The sequence below is a fragment of the Agelaius tricolor genome, unplaced genomic scaffold (genome assembly GCF_023055355.1).
Source record: "Agelaius tricolor isolate 1412-34295 unplaced genomic scaffold, bAgeTri1.0.p SCAF_6, whole genome shotgun sequence".
NCBI classification, from domain to species: Eukaryota; Metazoa; Chordata; class Aves; order Passeriformes; family Icteridae; genus Agelaius; species Agelaius tricolor.
In genome coordinates, this window is record NW_027269266.1 from 26,367,203 (window position 1) to 26,385,271 (window position 18,069).

The 18,069-nt window shown below is 37.2% G+C and overlaps 1 long non-coding RNA gene across 1 annotated transcript in view; it reads left to right on the top strand.

The window, feature by feature from the left end:
• Positions 1 to 11,613: 11,613 nt before the first annotated feature.
• Positions 11,614 to 18,069, top strand: part of LOC139591377 (uncharacterized) — a 28,100-nt gene continuing 21,644 nt past the window's right edge. Inside the window, exon 1 of the long non-coding RNA XR_011679628.1 lies at positions 11,614 to 11,871. This is a non-coding gene — a long non-coding RNA (uncharacterized lncRNA). The remainder of the gene's footprint in view (positions 11,872 to 18,069) is intronic.

Here is an 18,069-nt window from a genome sequence, read left to right on the forward strand (position 1 = left end):
TATCATCAAAAAGGTTTTTTTTTTTACCTTGAGTTGCTTTATACACCACAACAAAAGATCTGGGGTGTTTTAGGTGTTAAACACAAACTTATAGAAATCAATGGAAAAACTCTTGATTCATTTAACTCCATCCTGAATTGAAGAAATGAAGAAGAATGTTTCATTTGAGTATGACCCTGGCTGATGCACAAAGTTCAAAGTAGGCACAAGGACTGCAGCACTAACAATAGGTCCATGTATGAAGCAGATCACCTGGTTTATTTTGGAATGGGGATCTGGGCATGTGGATTCTGGTAATGATGTGAATTTCTTGTTTACACATGTAAAAAAAAAAAAAAATCAATCAACTTCACTTGCAAGTTGAATTTCATTTTCCAAATCTGATTGTCAAAGAAGAAAACATTGGTTCTTCCTCCTTAGCCCACAACTCCAAGACCTCCCTGACACTCTGTCCAATTTTCTTGTAGATCTGGTTTTCACTGGGCATCATTGTCTGAAACCCACTGAAGCTGAATCACTTACAACTCAAAAAGAATAAAGAAACCCTGTTCCTCTCTCCCACATTCTGGTGAGTGCTATGGGTACTTGAATTCCCAGATCACATGCCCGGAATCATTGCATAACTTTTCAGATTTTATTTAAAAGAAGCATTTTTCTGAAAGCCAGGTGTTTTTTTGAGGTTTTTTAAATTCTTTTTAAACTTGTTATAAAACAAAGTAAAAACTATAAACCACTTGAAAATGTCTGTTCACAATGAACAAGCACTACCTTCTTTGTTGTATCTCAGGTGTTTCATGATATGTTTTCTTGCCGATGGATTTCTTTTTTATATTATTTGTGTTAGTACTCTGAACACTTTCAAATGTTTGTCAATTGATGGTCTCTACATAATAGGTACAATCCATATCTGGGTCAGACCTTCCAGTTCAGGTACAATAGTGTAGCTCCCTGGAGCTAAGATTTTTTCATGTAATAGATTTGTAAAGAACTGAAATGATGCCAAGTAGACTTAAATGATTTTTCCTCAACTTTTGCAAACAGTTGTGCTTCTGCTTGGATGTTCTGCAGACAAATTTATATGAAGTTATTTCAGGTTTTAAAGACCATATTGAGAGAAGCCTATGAGATATAAACCTAGTAAAAGATTTTCCTTTTAGGCCCTTATATTCTTGTACTTCTTCAGAAACATCTTCCTGAAGATTCCTGTATTTATAGTTATGATCAAGGTTTTTAAACTACAGACAAAACAGTATAATGTAAACTTTGGAGTGAAACAAACAAAGACAACAAAGAAAATTCTTATGCATCAGTAGTTACTAGGTCTTGCTGAACAATAAAAAGGATTCCAATTAAAATCTGTCAGAAAACAGTTATTTAATTTTGCACACATAGTGGTTTGAGAATCACTTGGGTTTTTAGTGCCCTAAATCCAAACCCCCAAAATGAAAACTGGGCTATGAATCTTCCATTTTTAAAGGACTATGAGTATGTATTTTTGGTTTTTATTTCAGACATCTAGAGCTAACCAAAGGGTCTTGTTCCTTTGACTTCAGGGAAACTTTGCAAAGCTATCAATTAAACCTGCATGCCTCTCCAGTAGATTTCAGACACAGCGAAAGGTCAGGCACTGCTCAATAAGTGGAAAAAATAGTCTGGTCTGGTTGGATACCAAGATCCCAGAGTAGCCTGAGTGAAGTTCTATAAGGACAGTCAACATCCCTGTTCGTGTCATCCGTCTTTAGAAACCCAAGTTAGATCATGGCTCAGCAGTGGGATCAGTTTCTCTGGAAGGTTGGTTTTTGGGTGCTTTGGCAAACTAAAATCTTGACATTTTTGCATGGCCAGAAAGGTGTTAAAATATTTTTACATAGGAAATCATAAATCATACATATACATGGTTATGTGTAACTACCTTATATACCTAAACAGGACTGGCAGGTTCAAAAAATCCTGTCCATCTGAGGATAAGCACTTTAAGAATCCTTTTTCCTACTGAAGAGGGACAGCAAGCTAGGAGTGTTTTTGACCTTGAGTCTTCCCTTGTCCATCAGTGCTAAACAGCTAAAGTATGAACATCAGAGGTTGCTCTGCACCCTGACAGAAATGTGCATCCCTAAGTTTCTCCCCAGGAAAGCTGTGGTCATACTGTGCTAGAAAGTCACTACAGAAACAAAGGATATATCAGTCTGCTAAGGAATATGACCATTTCAAGAAAAAGTAAAGAATCAAACATCTAGTGCAATTCATACAGGTAAAGTTCATGTTGCAGTGTGATAGTTCTTTTTCTTGCAGGACTGGGATATTATTTTACAGACTTTTGCCTGGTTTTATTCAGTTTTTTTTTAATAAGACTTTGGTGAACTGCAAAATCCAAATGTAAATCCAAAGTTTCCTACTGCAAAGAGTAGTAGTTCAAAGTAGCAATTCAAAGAGTCATTGGAGAATCTGGAAGACATACAACTGGTACAATTTTAATTTCTCTCTCTAGGCAGAGGTTGTTTTCACTACCAGTCAGATTAGATTGCCCATTTGTGCTTTAACATCTTTTATTCTTCCAATGAACACTTACTAAAGTTTTCTACTCCTGAGAGGAAAGAGACTGCATCACCAAATGAGGAGTTTAAACCTACAAATTTGAATGTGAAGATTCAAGAGCTACTATACTATAGTGCTGTACAAGGTCTAAAACCAGTAAGTGAAGGAGAAGTGCAGGAAGATTTGTTCTCTTTCTGTGTCTATTTGCACATGTGTACCTGTGTTTGGCAGCACCCCAGCCTGCTGCTGATGGAGAGAGTCTCTTTACAAAGAAATCCAGAGGAAGGCATAGCAGACAGCAGACTGTCAGATATTGGGTAGAAAGAACAATAGGCTAGGTAGAAGGCATTGGGTATCTGCATATGCAGTCACAATGATAGTGGACTCAAAACCTTTCAGAAAAGTAAGAAAGGGTTCAGGATATCTCTCATTGTCTAAATGCATATAGATAGATAGATAGATAGATAGATAGATAGATAGATAGATAGATGATAATATTTTTTTCTAATATATTCTACTCAGGGCATGGAATGACTTCAAATCTCCTCTTTGTTGTTTTTGTTTGATTTTTTTTGTTGTTGTTTTAACTTTGTTTTGCTTTAATTTTGTTAATATTGCAGAAAGAGTCCAGTAAGCATTGAGTAAGTAAGGAAAGGTGTTGGTAACATTCCATCTATCAACACATACTTCTCTACTCAGTCTCTTTAACCACGGTGGTGCAGCAAAAGAGAGCATAGCCCAGCCTTGAGCTAAAACGTTCACCGTGTAGCTGCTGATGAGTTGCTGGCTCTCCAAAGTGCCTGATGAATTAGGCATAAGGGCTGCATGATAAGGAGGGTTCATTAGCATGAGCTCAATCTCTCTCCATCCAGATCATGCATCCCCAGACTGCAGGGTGACTAAGGGCAGAGGGAGGGAGGCCAGCCAAAACCTTGCTAAGGTGTTGGTGGAGGCACAGAGCAGAGCTGGGTTCCCACTGTGACCTTTGCAGGGTGGTAGACTGTGGAACACTGCAGACTGTTCAAGCCCTTTGTTGTTAGCTCCACATGGAACTGAGCAGTATAAATATAGGGAGTCTCACAGAAGTTGTTTATCATTAGAAGTTCACTTGTTTTCCTTCAAAGTATTTTAAAAATGTTATTTAAACTTCTGTGGTCTGGAAACAAAACCATATGTGAGTGTGGGTATTTTGTGGTTTCTTCTGGCCAAGAAATACCACAGTACAAGAAGAGGCTCTGGGATTGATTCCCCCCCTACAAATATTGGTGTATGCACAGTGGATGCTGCTGAACCTCTACTTCAGCTGTGTCCCTTCTGGAAGTGACTCATGAAAACTGTATTCCCAGAGATCCTTATTATACTCATTTTTCAAGGAGCATCAGATTGGGTTGATTCTGCTCTGTTGCTGTAATCCGATGTCTGCCTTTCTGGAAAGAGAGCAGATATCACTGGGGATCTGTTACACCATGATAAACTAGAAACAAGCCTTTTTTTACTTTCTTCCACTTCTTTCTGAAAATATAAGTTGCTTATAAGAGCTACATTGCAATTTTCTTAGCAGTGAATACACTCTATTTATACACCGTAATGGTTTTAGAATTAAAATTTAATTCCTAGTCATTATTAATAAAAAATTTCCTAGGCTGTCTAGTAAATTATAAGAAAGTTATCTTTAACTGAGCTTCATCTAAGGTATGTGAAATGGAATTTTAGTTTTAAAATTAGGCAGAACAGAGGTACTTGAAACAGCAGTCACTTTCAACATACATATTTTTCTTCAGGGAAGGAAGACTTGTGACCATATATTTTATTAAGAAAATTCCATAAAATTTGGTTGCCTTTTTAAAATCATGGAATTGTAGATTCATAGAATGTTAAGGCACCTTAAAGATCATCCACTCCAAATGTCCCCCTGCCATGGGCAGGGACACCTCCCACTAGACCAGGCTGCTCATGGCCTTATCCAGGCTGGCTTTGAACAGTGCCAGGCTTGGAGCATCCACAACCTCTTTGGGCAACCTTTTCTAGTGCCTCAGAAACAAAGAATTTCTTCCTAATAGCTAAATTATTCATATAAATGTCTGTAAAATATTCCTAAATACCTAAATTTTCCTTCTTTCAGTTTGTACCCATTACTCCTTGTCCTACAACTACGGTTCCTGGAGAAGAGTCCTCTTCTGGCTTCCCCTTCAGATACTGGGAGGTTGCTGTGAGGTCTCTGTGCAACCTTCTGTTCTCCAGGCTGAACAATCCTAATTTTCTCAGTCTGTCACTGAACTGTCTGAACTGTGGTTCATTGTTTGAAATACTGTATTCTATGCAAATATCCTTAGGCTGCATTTCTGTGGAAAAAAAAAGTTGCTCTTTTGGTCTGGTGAGCATGCAGTTCTGAATGAAAAGTATAGGGGAGCAAAAATGTTGTTTGGAGTTAAAAAACCACTATTTTTTATATTTCTTTGGTTTGTTTTTTTTTTTTCCTTTGAAATATGCCTTTAAAATTATTATGGAAAGAAAAAAAATTAGGACAGTTTGAACTGAAAATTAATATGCTTGTTTTGAAAATAATGAGGACATACATTTCAACTAAATTTATATTATTATGAGAGAGATGTCTTGTAAGGTAGTACATCTGAGTATTGTCATGCCTTGCAGAATAGGGTAAAAAATCAAAAGGAAAATTTTTGACAACTGTGGGGTGAGTTTTTTTGTTTTTCTCCATTGCTTTGGGTCTAAGTGATTTGGATACACATTTGCTTTGAATTTTAGCAAATGCCATATGTCAGTGTTGAGAACATGGATTTCTAAGGATCAAATTCCAAGTATTTACATAGCTGTGTCTGTATTGTCTTAAAATAGCTAGAGAGCTTCAAGTATATCTAATAGATACTATGTTTGTTTAGTATCTAATTTTTATATCTAACATATACTTAATAGTAGCTCTGAAGCGAGAACTAGGCTGAAGAGGCACATGAATTTTGATTTCTAAATGTAAGCTGTCACTACAATTTGCACCTTCTGTTTTTTCTCTTCAGCTTTACAAGTAATTTAATGTTACAATGCCCCTGCCTTCCTCCACATACTCATTCTTTTCTTTATCTCAGACAAAGGGAAAAATAATCCTACAAAAAAACAAGTAAAAACTTTGTGCTTTTCTTCATTCCAGTTCAAGAAAGATACAATAAAATATAAGGTCATGAGGTGGTGGGAATTCAGGAATGGCAGAAGAACCATCTTGAATTGTCTTACATGGGTTACAAAACTGTGCTTAGCTATCAGTGGTTGAATTCTGCCTATCTCTTTTTAGAGGCTTTGGAAATCTTCCCAAGATTTTAGTGTAATATACTGTCTCAGGTGTTGAATTTGCCTGGAGTTAGACATCTGACTGTCTGTTGTGCCCTTAAAAATAGTTCCTTTTTATTTTAGCATAAACTTAAAACAAACTCAGTAGAAAACTCCAGGATGCGGGGTGCTCTTTGTCAAGATGACACAGTTTATATGTACTTTATGAGACTCCTGTTTCCAAGAGCAATTAGGATGTTCTGAGTTATATCAACCTGTGTTTGCATTTGGATATTTTCATTCACTGATTTATTTTAGGATTGTACACTGTATTGCAAAACATAATTTGCCTTACTCTACCTAATTAAAATTAATTTGATGAATATACAGTCTTAGCAACCAATGTTTTTTAAAGTTGTCTTTTGGATTTTGACCCCATGGGAGATATTCATGTACTCTAATGTAGTTGTTCTGAATAACATCCTTGTTAGAAACCTAAGGTAGGCTAAAGTTAGGTGTTTACACTAAACAGAGGGACAGAGGCATTTCCAGAATATTGTTCATGGAAGTTAGATGAATGAAAACACTTTACATAAAGATTTCCTCACCATTTAGCATAACTATTCACTTTGAATGCTCTTATTTCAAGGTAAATTTGGAAGAAAACATAGCAAAAATCTTATTATGTTCAGAGGGGTAGCAGTGTAAGCCTACCTTATGTTTCTCTGCCTGTGGTTTTAGCTAAGATATTGTATTTGGCAGGTTTTTGCACATGTATTGCTGTGCCTCTGGAATTCAGTCCCCTGGGTAAAATTATGATGGAGCTGAAATGCCTTGCTCCTGTAATGCTCTGGCACTGCCTATGGCCTGATGCAGGAGTAGCTTTAGGATTCAAATTCTGGCTAAACCACTGCTCAGGAAGATCATGTGGTTGTTGGTAACACTGGTACTGAAAGAACAATCATTCCCAAAAGATTTTTTTTTCTCCTGTCCTTGGGCAGCAACAGTGGCTTTTATGAACACATGGACAGTTCTGTGAGTCTTAAATTATATCCTGGTCTCTTCCCTAGCCATGTAAAAAGTATGGGAGTTCTGTGGAAGGAGCAGAATGGACTCTACATTGAATTCTGAACTGAAGGCAAATCAGCATTACTTTTCAGATCCATTTTACTTCAAAGATTCTGTAAGTCATTGTGCCAACCTGTGATTTTTATAAAAGTTTAAGGTACTTCAAAGAAAGGACATTAGGAGGTACTTGAATGGTTATTGATGTTTCAATGAAGTGCTAAATCTGTATTCATAATTTGCTGCTAAAATGCGTAATGATTTAATTGCCCAGAGATTTCTGCACTCCTCTCCAACAGCCATACTTATAGTGTGGTAAAGGTGAGTCTATATTGCAGAACAACATCTTCAGCTCACTTTTAAGATAATAATGTCATATTGTTCCTAGTAAGAGGAAGTACTTTTTTTTTAGGGTCCAACAGTCCAAATATTTGTCACAGAGCTGAGATGAAGGAAGGAGGATTTCTTCCTTCTCTTTATTTGCATGGAGATAGGACTGTGAACCAAATATTTGGGAGAGTATATTTTTAGATAGTTCTCCTTTAAACTCTTCTGTTGGAATAGTCCTACAAAGTATTCAAATATTCCTGGATTCAGGCCTTTAATTCAGGTTTACTCTTCCAAAGGACTTCTCAGACTGCCAACAGAGTTACTTTATGTTTTCTTTCTTTTTTTGAGCTGAAACAAATTACCTAGTTCACTAAAAAGGACACTGTTTTTGGCATCAAAATGAAAGTTCAGCTGTTCATGTAGTCCCAGTCATCCTGAAAGAAATTCTGTCACACCATAATGAAATTAAAACAATAGAATTCATATGCTGTCTCATTATAAGTACATAAAATATAGGAGTCCTAAACTCTTCCTGAAATAAGTAGAAATGCCACTGCAAATTCTTTTTTATGTGTGAAGATTTTACATTAATTTGTAGCTAAAAAATCAGAAAGAGAATAGGAAACTCTGATCACAGAAGAGAACTCAAATAGCATATTAAATCTTGGAAAGAATGTTTCTTTTTTATTGTGTCTAATACTAGTCTGAGAGAAAAAGCAGGATACCTTTATTAAACTGAAATAAAGCAGCATTCATCCATAATTCAGAGCTTAATGCCATGATTTCAAAATGCCACAAAGACTATCTTGAGTATTATTTTAAGCTGTCTTCTTAAGCATGGTGTTAGTAGCAACATTTCTGTCTAACTCCATAGTCTTACCAAGAGCTGCTGCCTGCTACAATATCTGGTAACTTCCTGCACTCCTAAAACACCCTCAGCAGGCACTTCTTCCCAACACTACTCACAAGGTACTCTTATCACAGCATTCTTCTCTAGTATTTTGTTTTTCTGCCCTTATTAAAACATAAAGTAGGGTAATATTCTACCTCAATTGTTCAGTAAAAAAATCCTTTTGAATCTCTCACTACCATGATGAAACAGTAGCCTAGTGAACAGCTGTTGTTGATGAGATACAGCTGGGAAATTTCTTAAGAATGTTTTTCTCGGAATACACTTGTTCCTTGAAATGGAAACTTTTTTTCCAAGATGGTGTGTACCTGTTTTAATAAGGCAAGGATTTCTGATCAGCAATAGAACTGACCCACTATTCATCTGGCTCATTTAGAGTATTAAATCCAAGAGCTGAGTCTGGGGACGGATCAACATTTGATGTGCCTTTATTTCATGAGGTATTGTAGAACCATTTCAACTTGTGTTCAGAAATCAGAGTTAAATGGACGGCTCAGGGAGGTCTTTTGCATATTTACATGTAAAGTGGAGCAAAGCACTGCCAGCCTAGAAAGCAGCATGGGCTAAGCAGGGTCTCAGAGCAGTGTGGCTGTGTCAGCCTGCTGCTGGACCAACGTGGTTCACCTGTGCTGGGGACTGTCCTGTGATACCAGCAGTGCTGCTCCTTCCTGCCTACACTGCTCAGGGGTTGTGTCCCTGTGCTGTGCACCACATCTGCCAGGTCAGCTGGAGCTGAGCAGCTCCCAGCTTCTTCAGACAAAGTCCTCCTTCAGACTATGCATTCCTTTCCCTTTCCCTTTCCCTTCCCTTCTCTCCTCTTTTGAATTCTTACTGGGGTTTTTTTGTTTGGTTGGTTGCATTTTGTTTGTTGTTGCTTTTCTCCTGATTTAGAGCAAGAAAACTTAAAGAATCTTGTAAAACTTCCCTTGGAAGAGAAAACAGTCTCCCAGGCACTTCTGAATGTTGCAGTACCTGGAAGAATAGGGAGAAGGTAGGAAATTGCTAAGGAGTCTGCAGTGTATATTGGTAGAATGGGTTTGTTAATCATAGCTAGAAATTTGACTCAAAGCATGGTTTAAGCATGAGAATTGCTGAGTGAAATCCTTAAAGCAGCATATCCTTCTCTTCTCCAGGTTGCAAGCAGATGGTCTCTGTAAACATTACTGATATTTCATCTTCAGTACACAGTGGTTAGTAGGGACAGAAATAACAAGTGATCACAAGTAATAACTGATGTATTCATCTGTAGTCCACAGAACTGAAACTAACAAGGGGTTAAGACAAAAACCAGTAAGATCTAAACTTGAGGCTGGTGCTTTGCTTTTGAGCCTTTTGCTCCTTTTACTAGAGTACTGTTCAGCAATATCTTGCTTTGAAGATATACGTGATGCTTAAATCCAGTCATAAGGTAAAAAGATATAAAACACAATAAAAGAACTGATGCAAAAAATGTGCTTCCAGCACCCCAAGAATTAAAGAAACTTTACAAAGTCCAGTTCTTTCCAACTTTTCTGGCAGAGGGACAGTCTCTGTTTCTAGCCTTTTAAGTTTTAAGGAGGCGTTAAAACAGATATTTGTTAATTTTGATCAACTTTGACTTGAGTGTTGGTTTAAAAAAATACTGGGTTAGATTCTCTGTCAGACAAAGCACATACAAGTGAAGTGACTCTCTTTAGGATATGCAATATACTTGTGACACAGCCAGGAATTGGAACAACCTGATTTTTAGAACTAATCTGTAAGCAATAAATAAGCTCTTAATATCTAAGCTTTAAGCCAAGGCTTCATCTTCTTGTCAGAAATGACACTATATATTGTTAAATTTTCCCCAACTTGACTGCTGCTTGTCCTCTTTAAGGAGGGCCCCAGCAGTGTTATTTTCAGCTCCCAGCTGGTTTAAAACCTGAGAAGAATTGGCAGGATTATTTTTTTCCCACTTATCATGTCCTTCTACCTAGTAGTAGAATAATATTCTACTTACAGGGATGAGCTTTTAGCTCAGTGTTATGCTGTCACCAGTACCTGTCTACTTCTCCTTACCTTGCTAGAAAGCCACATGCCCAGAACACCCCTGACCTGCTGGTGAACTGTTTTTTGCTTTTGTAAATCCAAACCTTCTTAGGCCTAGTGAAACACCTTCACATAGAAATTCATCAGCCTATGTTTTCCCCTCCTTATCAAAACCATGCTTTTTTTCTGAACATTTAAGTGTGTCCTTTAAAGATTCAATCTCCTCAAAATGAAACAGGGCAGGAGAAGGGGGCAGGGGTATGACTACCCAACACTGAAAAAACAACTAACTTGTTTTCTCTGGCTTTTAGCTACAAGTTAAGACCTTAGCTTCTTTTTTATCTCTTTGGATGCTTTGGCATGAAGCATCCAAAATCTAGATTGCTGGACTTATTCATGGCATTTCAAAGAGAGCATCATTTGGGCCATACATTAGCAAGCAGGCAAGTAATTAATAATAACACACGTGGAAGCAAATGAATGTTTTGCTTGTTGAAAGAGAATGAGAAAGTCAGACAAAGGCCTGGGCTCTATGTCCTTGCCCTCCACAGCAGCAGAAGAAATAATGTTATGAATAGCATTTAACTTGAATTTGTAGCAAACTGCTGCTTTTATCATAAACAATTGCCAGATGGTATACATTATCTTCCTTTTTTCTCCTTTCACAAAAGCAGCATTAATTGCAGAGCAGCCCAGGGCTCCACTCAGCTCATCAGTGTGATAACACTTCATGACCCTGATTAGCCGTCAGTCTACTCAATTAAAAAGATCATTTAGACATTCACCCAATCATTTGCCTATCGAGCCACCTGGGCCTCAACCAGGGGCTCCATTTTTAACATTCTCCTGCCCTCTCTCATCTCGCCTAGCTTTTTTACATATCTCCAAAAGACGTAATTGAATTAAATAAAGCGTCTCAGGGGCAGCTGCAACATCTGCTGTTTGTGGTATGTCAAGCCTTCAGCATTAAAAACAGTTACATATGCTCCAAATTAGCAGGTCGCAGAGATGAAACAGTCGATGATAGTGTTTTTGTGCCAGCGTGAGAAGCAGCTCACAGCTGTGTGCAATTTACAATTAAAGGCTTTATCAGAGCTCAATTGTACTAGTGAATCAAGTGGTGAGAGGTCAGTTAGTGAATTAGACCAATTAGAGCTTGTACAGTTAAATTATCTGTCTTATTACCTACTGATAAACAGCCTTGTCATATCTTTACTCAGATGATGAAGCCTGGAAGTGTTTTATGAGGTGATACTGTACTTTTGTGTGGGTGTGTAATGGAACTCAGTAGCTCAGCAAACTTGGTCTGATGCAACAAGCATGTAGTCTTAAACTGCTGAGGGGAAAAAACCCCAAACACCTGCAGTTAGAACCTTAAAGCAAAATTAAGTTAGAACAAGAGTTAAGATTATAGATGTTGGCTGTGTTTCAAAATGTATTTTTCTGCTTGGCAAAATCTAAATTCATGAAGTTAACAGTGGTAAATCTTACACTTTTGATTTCTAGGGTTTGTTTTTTTTAATTACTGTCTTTCTCTTTCTCACTCCCACTCTGAAAGAGAGATGAGAGGCAAAGGATAGAATCTAATAAAGCCAGGCTCTGATTTTTATACTGTAAAATAATGCAGTAATAATGGACAAAGACAGAAACTGCTGCTTCTTAATCTCAGGATTAACATGGTTCTGGAAGGATCACCTGTAAGCCTGGACAGAGCTGACTCAAGATGGGTGACCTGAACAAAGGTGAGCTAGTGAAACTTTTTTGGAAGTCTTATGCATACATGTGTCAGTTTATACCTGGCTGTTATTGCCATGTCACCCTACCCTGTGAATGAGACATGAGCTGCACCAGCTACTGCAATGCCACCTGGCCCTAAGAATAAGGAATTTGCTGTCTGGGGCCCCCTGTATTTGTGGGAGGAAGGGGGGTGCAGTAGAGGGATAGGTAGGGGGTTATTAAGATTAAAGTTGTATGGCAATTTGACAGTATTGTATGTCAAATTCTGCCTTTCTAAGGCAATGGTAACTAAGGACCAAAAGCATCAGAAACCTTTCCTTGAAAGGGACTATCTGTGCTTTGCTCTTGAAAATAAAGTAATGAAGTAAAGCTCATACCTTTCTTTTAATCAGACGTTGGTAACACATTGATGCCATTCTTTTTTTAGAGAAAATCCTAGGGATTAGATCATATGCTCAAATCCATTCTCTGCAGAAGGTAATCAATGATCTATTAGGCCACAGGAATGGAATAAAAATATATGTGGCTCCATAACCCAGTAGTCAGAGAATTTGGCTTAAAGAAGCATTGAGCCCATTGCCAAAATTATATTTTAGTCTTTCAAATCACCTTGTCATCAGATAAAAGGCACAAAAGTTATCCCCCATAAATCAGTGTTGGGTATCACTGCTCCTTTCATTCTTCACAGTAGCACAGTGAAGGAAGGAAGGATGGTGAACACCTGCAAGGTGAACAAGCTGGCTCATAGGCTTTCAGACAGTGGAATAGCTGGCACACAAAGGGTTAAATATCTGTGAGCAAAGGAGGCTGTTTTACTTCAAGGTCTGTAACCAGAGTGTGTTCTAAGTAACTCTTCTAAGTTGTGTGGAACTGCACTGTTTAGGAATGTTCAGATCCAAGTGTAAACTGAGATTAAATGCTAGCCCTTTATTAAGGGGAGATTTGAAGGGGATGGGGGATGTACTTTTATTCCACCCTAATATTTTCTTGCTGAAAGCATACATCTTTGGAATGGGCTTTTGATTGTGTTTAATGCATGGCTTCCATGTGTTCAGGCATAGAGATTTTGAAAAATGAGGAGGGCAAGTTTCAAACAGATGTTCTTGAGATGTCTTATTAAATATCGTGATTGAAATAAATTAAGGAGATTGTGATGCTGGCAATGAGGGGTCTCCAACTGCTTTCTGCCAGTGTATAATGTTGACTAATTTTCCACAGGTTTTGGACTTGCATTTAAAGAAATTCTAATCAGAATCAAAATGAACCTCTTTGAAACAGCAGATTCAACATTTTAGTGTTTTTCTTAAGTGCATAGACCTCTTTGCCAAGCTTCAAAGGTTTAAAAAAGCAGTTGAAAGAAAGAGAAGTTTTTGAACGTGTAGATAAGAAAAAGAAAGAAAAAGTACACTTTTTGAGTGCAAATGAATACATTTTTCCACACTCTTACTCTTCTAAGGAGTAGAGGGTATTTAGTTCATTCCTCAAGTGGAGGAGAGAAACATGGTCTAAGTATTCTCAAAACTGCTGAGAATTGAATATACAGTGAACACTTGGTCAGGACCCTGATCTCTCCTGTAGTGCACATGCTGCTGGCAGTTATTGAAAATCTTCATCCTCTCCTCTGTTGCTTTCTTCCAACTTCTGAGTGACTTCTGACTTCTGATTTGCCCTTGATAAGGCCAAAATGAAATTCAATCCCCAGATATCAGGATTTTCTATTTTTAAATACTAAATTGAACCTATTCAGTTAATACTGAAATAATGATTTACAGGTGATTTTTAATTTTTTTTTCTTGCTTTCATTGTATTACGGTTGATAAATTACTTCAGTGCCACTTTTCGAAGACATAGGAGTTTCTGTAGCTTTCTAAAAGTGATTTTGAATTTTGAGTGTCTGTAGCTTTCCAACAGAGGTTAAGTCCCAGGGTAAATAGCTCACTGTTAATCATAAATGTGTCATTATGTACAGAATTCAGTCAATCTAAAATAGGGAAAAAGTAGAGAAGTTGTTTACAAGCTAAAGTATTGCAATAACAAGACCATATTATGTTGGCAGACTGATTTCTTGAAAATTCTATTCTAAGTACAAAATCAGTTTATGGAGAATACAAGATCTAAAAAGAGAGACACTCAGTTATCAGTGAATGATAATTACTCTACATCATCTGTTTGCTGAGAAAACGGGAGCAGTTAGGGCATTGTATCTCTTCCTGCACTTATTAACCTTGCAGCTTGCAAGCCAAGCTCTTCACAACACAAGGTACCAAAGCTAATCATGGGCTTGAAAACCCTACTAGATGAGGCACTGTCAGGATAATAATCTTTTGACATTTAGTTTTCTACTTTATTACTAGTTTCAGCTCAAATATTTAAAAATAAATTAATTTTGGCCACCATTTATTTTTTTCCCCTCCATTTAATTTTTTACTTTCTACTATTCTTACTTACATAATAGATTAACATGGCTCAGTTCAGCTGTCTTCCTTGTAGGAAACTCTCCTTTTCCCAGGCCTGTGAGCCCTGGAATATGTCTGCTTACCTGAAAGAGCCAGTGAGAGTGCCCCTTTCTTCCTGGCTGATCAGTTTAGGCAGCATCTGCAATTGCAGCACGACCCCTTTGCCAATCCTGTAACATAGCCACAGGACTTGGATTAGTTATAAGGATTTTGATTATTTTTTTTTAATATGAGGGAAGCAAAATACTGGAACATATTTCCCAGGTTAGATGCCCCATGCCTGGAAACTTCCAAGGTCAGGTTGGACAGGAGTCTGAGGAACTTGATGTAGCTGAAGATTTCCCTGCTAGTCCCAAACCATTCTATGATTAAAACTGATCTGAATTGCTCATGAGTTGCAGCTGAATTGTCTTGCTGTCTGAGCATCTCCCACCTGTGCACTGAGCCCTGCTCCTTCTCAAGACTATATTAAAGAAACCACTTTGGGTTAACTGGACCCAAATTTAATTTAAGAATGACTGCAGAAGGATGAATATAAATGTTTGAAGAACTGGAGCCAATATTGCCTAGTGACATTGGTCTCATGAGAACAAATTCCCCACCCAAGGAGTTCTGTTTAGATGCTTGCAGTAGTCATCTTAGTTTTTACATATACTGTGTCTTTTGTAAATTGCTGTTCAACCCTTTCCCAAACAGCACTACCACAGACATCTTTTAAAAATCATGTAATAAAAATGTCAGTAAAATAAGACATGGAAGTAAGATGGTTCTGATGCATGCACTTCTCTGAAATGGTAAACTGTGAGTCAGCAATTTGGGTTTCAAGTCCACTTTTACCCATTATACTTTGGTAAAAGTATATCTTCTTTAGACCACAATAGTACTTTTTTTTCTCCTTTCCTCACACATTCTCCAGATATTCTTTTCTCTGACATAAAGCTTTTGGTTTTTATAGTAAATCTGAGTTGCCCGAGAGGTGTTGTGAGGGCAAAGTCTTTGTCTCCATTCCCTAAAAGCGCTATGACTATGAACAGCTTTCTTTTTCAGAAAGTCAGAGTGATTCCTTTCATTGATTGTCCACTCTACACTATTTTCCTGCCTTGTTTTATCTGTTAATATAGAAGCAGATAAATCACCACTATTTACAATTCAGTTCAACTAACATGTTCATTGATTTAAGACACAGGCCTCAATTTCTGCTGTTTTGCTGTCAAAAGAGCATTTCAGCTGTCCTTGCACAAGACACAGGGTGATCAGACAGAAGCAAGAAGCACAGTTGTGCCAAAGTCATTATTCCCAGCAGTGGTTTTCTTGGTAAGCACTTGGAAATAGTTAGCTGGTGGTTGGTGCCAGAGGTCTGACAAAAATAGTGAGCTTTTTAATTAAATGTACCAAAAGCAGTATTTCTACACTGCATCATTGGCACAATAAAACAAGTAGATATCAAATGCTTCTCTTGAATTGGGATAAGCATTACTTCTTGGTTATCTCTGTTCCTTTACTTATTCCTTTAAAAAATACAGGGCAAATCAGCTGCCTGCACTACATCAGTCCCACCCAAGAAATATGCATTAGCTAAAACAGTTTTGCAAAGGTGTGAAAGTTGGGGAATTGCTTAAAAATCTCACAGCTTTATTGTGTATCTGGTTTGCAAATAACTAACTTTCAACCTTAAAACTTCTCTCTTTTTCCCTGCTCATTACATAATATAAGAGCTGCATCAGAAGGTTTATTAGAGTAAGTTGCAGGCCCCATAGTAAGTAAATCAATAGATTAGATCCTCTGACTACTGGATAGATAACTCAGGGAATAATTTACCTATTCATTAGTAAAGTTTATCTGGATATACTAAATATACCATGGTTTTTTTCTGCCAGTCTTTTAGTCCAACTTGGCACCCAGTGCAGCCATTAAAAATCAAAGAAAAAATGCAAAAGGTAGAATGAATCAAAATAGAACTTAGAGCTTATATTGTACTTTTTAGATCTAATACTTCTCTTAGAATGCTTTGATTAATATAATTATGTAAAAATCAAAGCTATTCAGCACTCTTTACTGCATCTACTATCACAGTGAAAAGCTTCAATTTGTATAGAGAATTTTTTCACCTTAGTTATTTGCTTGAGAAGGAAATCTAACTTTCTCTGTTAATTTAGATAAATATGGGGTTTAGCTTGTTTTTTCTTTTATAGCCACAACACCAGACCTTCATATTGCTCATGAAAGTTTAATTCTTGATCCATTATTATTTTTACTCAGTGTTAATAATGTATTAGATGTGCTTATTGCCTATCTGTGGGTGTATAGATGGGTACACTTTGGTTAGACCAGTCAGAAGTGTTGCTGAGATCACCCTCACTCCAAACACAGTCTAATGCTTCTTGGTTTCATGTTTTAAGAAAAATGAGTCAGTGCATGAAGGAATTTTATTCAAGATGTACTTATTAGATATGTTGCCTCAGTGAAGGTTATAGTTTCAGTATTGATCAAACCATTCTTCCCTGGTGTACAGATGATTAATTCCCTATTAACTCCTAAGAGAAGACTAACCTAAAGTGTACATTTTAATGAGTGGTACTGCTTCCTCCAAAGTGCACACAACCCCCCTTATTAAAAGTAACTCCTCAAATGCCTTTTGTGTGCATGCTACCTGCTTACCTTGATGTATTATTTCTATTCACTTTTCTATAATACTTTTATTTCTATATTACTTTTATTATTATTACATTATTTCTATAATACTTTTTCCTGATTTTGCCAAATAATTCTGCATTATTCTTGCTGTAAATTATACCAGACATGGGCATTTTGCATTTTACATATCTCTTCCTATAGTAGGGTGTTTAGAGCTGGTTTCAAAAGCCAGACAGTTTTAAAAAATTGTGATCTGGAAAATTTTGCTGATATTAGAGGTTTCTGTCTTTCTGACAGCTATAATTAGCTGTATTGTGGAACAACATGTACATAAATATAACAAGTTCTTGCACTGACCAAGTCTAACTTATGAACCTGTGTTTGTGAATTCCTAAAGCAAAGCATCTTGACAGATAGCTATTCTGAGACTCTCTCAGTTGCACCTGTTGTTATGTATTTGAGGCCTAGAGGATAACCTGTTCTCCAGCCAAGTGATTTCATGTTTCATGTAACATTTGAAAGACCAGTAGTGGCCTGACTACCATCACCAGAAAACCTTGCAGATCTCTATCAGAGGATGGAGAGGCTCTTGATTCTAACTGGTCTCAGTGATTTAGTCCTGCTGGGAGAGTGACAGAGTGGAAAGCTGGGATTTCAGGCTGTTTGTAAATGCTTTATGTATGTATGGGAAAGTTCACAATGGTTGCGGCTTCGTCCTTCTGCAGCATAGGAAAAATAAACCCCAAAGTACCACTAGACATGAAGACTAATACTTTCAGCTGCAGACACATTTCCCAATTGCTCCCCAGTTTGTCACACATCATCTGATGCCTGTGAAACTGCTTCTGCAAGATGTGTGTTTAGAAGAAAATTTGATCACGAGTGAAACTCTAACACAATACTCCACTTGATTAGTGCTATGATCAAAATACTGCCAGTCTCTCTAATACTTTGTTTTTAAATACTTATCTAAAAGGTATCTAAACTTGATATAATTCCTGTGGTAGTGAGCATGATCCAGTCTTCACAAATTATTGTTTTTTGTGATCCTTACAAGCACACAGTTTTGTATTTTCCTGCAGAACGTGAATGAAGCTGTGGGTTCATGTGAAT